The sequence below is a fragment of the Panthera leo genome, chromosome B3 (genome assembly GCF_018350215.1).
Source record: "Panthera leo isolate Ple1 chromosome B3, P.leo_Ple1_pat1.1, whole genome shotgun sequence".
Lineage (NCBI taxonomy): Eukaryota > Metazoa > Chordata > Mammalia > Carnivora > Felidae > Panthera > Panthera leo.
Genome location: NC_056684.1, coordinates 4,173,343 through 4,179,342, shown reverse-complemented (window position 1 = coordinate 4,179,342; position 6,000 = coordinate 4,173,343).

Genomic DNA, 6,000 nt, shown 5'->3' with positions numbered 1-6,000 from the left:
GCTTCTCCATCCCAAGAACCCATTCACCAGAAATGCTGGCATCCAGTCTGCACCACCCAGACCCTCACCTCGTTCAGCCAGGATGTGCAGGATTTATGGGTGGCTCAAGAGGGCCTGTGAGACACGCTTCAGTGCACCAAGAACAGAACAAGTTTCCTACGACTGGTGGGAATTCTTCCAGGGGAGAATTTTAAATGAGGAACATGGACTCCTTTTTTTTTTCTTTCTTTCTTTTTTGATATTTATTTATTTTTGGGGAGAGTACAAGTGGGGAAGGGGCAGACAGAGGGGGAGAGAGGATCTAAAGCGGGCTCCGCGCTGACAGGCTGACAGCAGCGAGCCTGATGTGGGGCTCGAACTGACAAACCGTGAGATCATGACCTGAGCCGAAGTTGGCCCCTCAACCGGCCTGAGCTACCCAGGTGCCCCGCATGGGCTCCTTTTCAAGAACTGATGCCAACATACCTGCTGCCTTGTAACCACCTGTTAAATCATACTGGGACAGTGGCTCTTCAAAAACGTGAACCGAAATACATCCTGACCTCACATATAAAAACAAGCTCTAGGGGCGCCTGGGTGGCTCAGTTGGTTGAGTGACCGACTCAGTCCTACCACCCAAAGGAACCGCATCCAGCCACCAACCAGCTCGGAAGCGAACCGTTCCCTGCAGAGCCCCCAGTGAGAGTCCAGCCTCTACCAACAGGTCAGCCACAGCCTTCAGAGGACCTAGTGAAGACAGGCCTAGACTCTCGGCCCACAGAAGTCACGAGAAAATAAGCATGTCGTTCTAAGCCACTGAGTTTATGCTAACTTACTACACAGCAAGAGAAAACTATGATGGATTAAAAAAACACAAAAATAGAAAATAAATCTAGAGGAAATTAGATGGGAAGTATTTAATTGACACATGAATGGGGAAACAGCTTTGTAAATACGAAGCCATCGGAAACAGAAATGAAAAAATTAACACATTAAAGGAGACACAGATGTGCAACTTCTGGATGACTATATACAGGGACCAGAAATGTTTCCTAAGGCTAAGGAAATAGATTATAAGATTGATGGTGGTCTTTTCTAAGTGGTAGACCTATGGCTAATTTAAACTTTTAATTATTATTTTTCTGGGTTTTCCAAACGTGTTATGATGACCATGCATTACGCTTATGATATTTTTTTAAAAAGTTAACCTTTTTTTTTTTAATTCTGCAGAACTTTATCAAAACATTCCATCCACTACAGAGGCCAGATTTGAGCCCCCACCAGGCCCCCACCAGGCCTCCTCCCACACATCTCACCTGACATACAAAAAGCAAACTCACGCCCAAAAGAACTCCAGGCAGTTGCCCCCAGGTGCCACACCCCCAGGTGCTATAATGACCACCTTCACATCAAGCCTTCTGTCAGTCCATCTGTTATCAGAGCTTTTGTGACCTCTGGCCTGGAACCGGATTATCCGCTGAATCAGAGCGGGGCAGAACTTCATCTTGGCCACCGCCCAGGCCTCAGCCTGGGCCGGGATCTGGTATGCCCTGGGGGTCAGTAGGCTGGGAATGACTGGGATTGCTGTGGCCCGTATCAGGCCCGGAATGTCACCCATAATACTGGCAGGGGGAAGCATCACCACTGTTTTGCAAGAACATCCTCCCAGAATGCCAAGGATTCCCTTATCTCCACCACGCTGAGAACAGGCTGGGAAGCAAAAACGGAAAAAGGGAGGGTGGGAGAGAGGAGAAAACTCTCTTTATTGAATCCAAGAACCACTCTAAAGGGCCTGTGCCTGGGAGGACCCACCTTCAGATAAAGGGTGCCTGGAGGTCAGTATCCATTTGCCTGAACAGCCTACCCTGGGTGCCCTGTTGGGGCTGGGACCCCTGTGGCCTGTCGAGGAGAAGGGTTCAGCTGAACACACCTGAACTCTCTGTGCCAACCCTGACGACAGTTCTCACTGCTCTGCGTTACATACTGTTCTCCCTACTTGGCTGTGAGCATTCGGAGGTCAGTAAACATGTCTCGCTGATGGCCACTATCCCAGGACACGGCTCAGTGCCAGGCATATAACTCACAGGTCAGCACTCAGGAAATACACGCCAGATAAAGCAATGAAAAGGTGAACACATAGCTAAGAGTGACAACTCGGGGAAACGCCGCGTGGGCACACCCAGACTCATGAGAACACGCGGACATCACACATCGCCACTCTGGGGCTCAGGATTCCTGCTGGGTCCTCAGCCTAACTGGGTGGCTCCCAGCCCATACCGCTTCATCTTTTCAAATGTTCCTCCCACCTGTTACTTCCTCCCCTCTGAAGAAAGGAGGCACACCAATATTTGTTCAGTGACTGAATGCTTCCCCACAGCCTTTTTGCAACCTGCTTCGCCCAAGATACTGATGCTGGCACACTAGGTCCCTCATTGCTCCCATGGGTGACTGGTGCCTATTCCAACTCCTGATGAGTATCCCAGCCCATGATGGCCCTGCCTCCCCAGCTCGAGTCCCTGGGCCCACCCTTGTCACCACGGATCAAAGGAAACACTGAAGAAGCACAGGTGCCCCCATCCAAAGACTCCATGGGACGGCAAAGAGGCCACCTGCAGGCCAGCAGGGACGTCACAATCTCCAGGGTGTAGCCAAGCTGCTGACCCCAGCCACCTGCGCAGATACTTTGCTCCACAGGTTGCCAAACTTTTTCTAGAAAGGGCAGAGAGTAACTATTTTACGCTTTGTGGACCATATAGATTCTTGCAACTAGTCAACTCTGCTGTTGTAGCACAAAAGCATCCATAGACAATAAATGAATGAATGAAGATGGCTGTGCCCCAATAAAACTTTATTTACAAACACAGACAGCAAGCTGGATTTGGTCCACGGGCGATATAGTTTGCCAACCTCCACTTCCCTTAACTGAGTGGGGCAGTGAGTGTGGGAATGGTCATGGCCCTTGGTGTCTCCAACCCCTTTAAGCTCTGCACGTTACACTTAATTCTTAGGAGAATCTCCTGGGACCATCTCAGGAGTTCACCCAAGAAGCTTCTTATATCCTGGTATTCCAGCTTAGTGGGGCCATGCCCTTGGCTATGCAGAGATTTGCCCTCATATCCCTGGCACAGACTGGCCAAACATCACCAAGCTTTGGGAGTAAGGACAGATCACATCTCGTGGAACACATGTTCTCCCACCGGCGCGTGTCATCGCTGGCTCCTCCCTCGCTCCCACTCAGCTGTGGTTCTTTAGGGCCCCATTGTTCCAAAGGCAGCAGGTAGGAACACTCCCACAGGTGGACTGGAGGTCGCAGCCCCGTAGGAGAGCCTCTTCACCTGTGGCCACCACCCCCACCCAGCCCTTGAGAGTAGCCGTGGACACGGGGACACTGGTTATCGGGAGAGACCGGACGTTTGCCCTGAACTCTGTCATCAGAAAGAGAGGCTGGAGTTCACACCTACCTGGTGAGGGTCCACGGACTCCTCCCTGGGCCATTTCTGGGGCCCGGCGTGTTTTAGGGGGCATCTCTCAAGCCTTACCTGCTTAGAGTTAGTCAGGTAGAGCTTGGCTGCCAGGTTGATGATCTGCAGCTTGACGATGTCCTCCTCTGCCGTGAAGGACTTGGCCATCTTTCTCAGGACGTCAGGCGCGATCTTGGGGACGTGCTCACAGTACTCGCCGATGAGCCACAGGATGCTGGCCCGGGCCATGGGCACCTGTGGGTGCGTAAGAGGAGTCAGGACTGGGGCTCGTGTGGAGATGTGGGTGGGCATGTGGCCTGCCAGGGAAATGGCATTCTTCCCGTGTGTGCTGGGCCAGGAACTGCGGGTTCACACCCCTGTCCCGTGGGACAGACTAGAAGGCGAACGTTTCCTAAGCAGCATCCCCCCTCTGCCCTGGGGGTTCGCTAGCAAGCGCAGAGCTTCCAAACCCCAAAGTCCATCCTGGTTTTGTCTAAAAGACCGATTTCCTAGATCCGTTGTACCCTCCGTGCTTTAGTTCCATGCTATTCTTCCAGAACCTTCAAGGAATACCTTATCTTAGTGCTTCAAGTTACTGGTGCAACAGCAACATGCTAGGTTTTTCCAGTGCACCCTCGGCCACCCGCGGCCAGAGCTTTGGAGAAAACATGAGCGGCGGTACAGGTCTGGGAGCTCAGCAAGGGACCCTCAAGGGGAAAGCGAATCTTGGGCAACGAGTCAGGGTTGCCTGGTCCCATCTTTTCCCTTTTTCCACCTGCAGGCCCTTTCGGAGCCAGCACGGAAGGTGTGGAAGTCGGTTTCATCAGGGCTAGCGTGTTTCATCGCGGGGTTTTAAAATCATGGGGAGGAGGCCGGGACGGGAGGGCAACACGGGAGGTTCCTCCCTCGCCTGGATGTTGTCCGTGAGCTTGGCCAGGTGCTTGATGATCTCTCCGTGCTGCGCGGGCTGCATCTGCAGCAGCTTCTTAATGACAACCACCGACTCTGCGACCACCAGCTCTGCGGAGCGGGAAGGGAGAGTGTGGGCCCGGGGCGGTCACATGACCACACACAGGTAGACGGACACCCCTGCAATGCCCCCAGACCCTTGGCTCTCTTCCACAACCCTGTGCGCTCCTCTGGTGGCCCTCGGGGACGCAGGAACACTTAAGACACGCATGGAGGTGGACAGAGGGACGAACACGCATTGTGCCTGGACGGATAGGTGCACACCCTCTGGTCGTCCAAGTTGGACACGCAGACAAGCACTGACCGTCGCGGTTGGACAGCAGCTGCACCAGGCCGTTGAGACAGGTGTCACGGACTCGGCCGATGTTGGTTGCACAGCGTCCAATGGCCTGGATAGTGGCTGCTACAAAGTCCTTGTCCATGCTGCGAATGTACGTCTGTGGGACACCACAACAGAGTGATCCCCAGCAGGCAGTGACCCTCAGTGATTCTGCCGGCTTGCGGGTGACCTTCAGGGAAGCTTGTCACACCTCATTCCATCACTCATCATGCTAGAGACTAAACTCTGGGAGAGAGAGTGACGCCCTCAGCCACCGTGCGTGTCCCTTAGCCCAGAGCCGGCAGAAGGCTCTGGGAGGGGGCCTAAGACAACACTTTTTCCACTTCGGGCTCATAAGAGAAAGTTGGCCCATCGGGACGGTTCTCACTGAGCACAAGGAGCTGCGGGCACCTCTCGTGGACCCTCCGGCAGGCAGCTGGGCCCCAGCCCGACCTGAACTCCCGTAGGACAGTAGGGGTGTTGGGCCCCGGCCCTACCTGGAACTCCCGTAGGACAGTAGGGGTGTTGGTCTCATTGGCCAGGTTGGTCAACACTTCCAGCTGCAGGGAGACAGAAAGCGGGCAGGGTGGCCCGCAGGGTTTCTGTGCCCCCAAACCCCTCATTCCAAACACACTTCACAGACCAGAAAACAATCCCACGGACGGCCCTGCGTCATCCTTAAACTGATGAAGGAGATGACAGACTGGGAAACTTTCCCAAAAGGCAGAAGGACCAGTTTGTCTCTTAAATGGATGCCCTGACAGAGGACGCTTATAGAATGATCCTGTCACCTCTCCGCCTCCATGGAAAACAAAGCCTCCTGTTGCTTTTAGGTTAAAGAGCAATGTCCTTACCATGGTCTATAAACCCCTGTGGGATCTGACCGCTGTCTACCTCTGTTTTCACACCACTCTCCCCCTTGCCCTCTATGCTCCAGTCATACTGGCCTCTTGTCAGACCTCTTCCTGCCTCAGGGCCTTTGCATATACTGTTTCTTCTGTGGGGAGCAATTCTTGCCATTCCTGCCCCTGCACTTGCATAGACAATTCATATTCATTTCTCAGGCCTCAGCTCAAGCCTTGCTTCCTAGAGGAAAGCTTCCCTGACACAAGACTAGACGTCGTCCTAGTCTATGCTCTGATAGCCCTCTGCACTTCTCTTTCTTACCACATTTCTCAAGTGGCTTTTTACATTTGTTTTGTGATTGGCTGCTCGATGTCTCCTTCTCACCCCAACTAGACCGTCGGCTCCCCAAAGACAAGGTGTCTGATG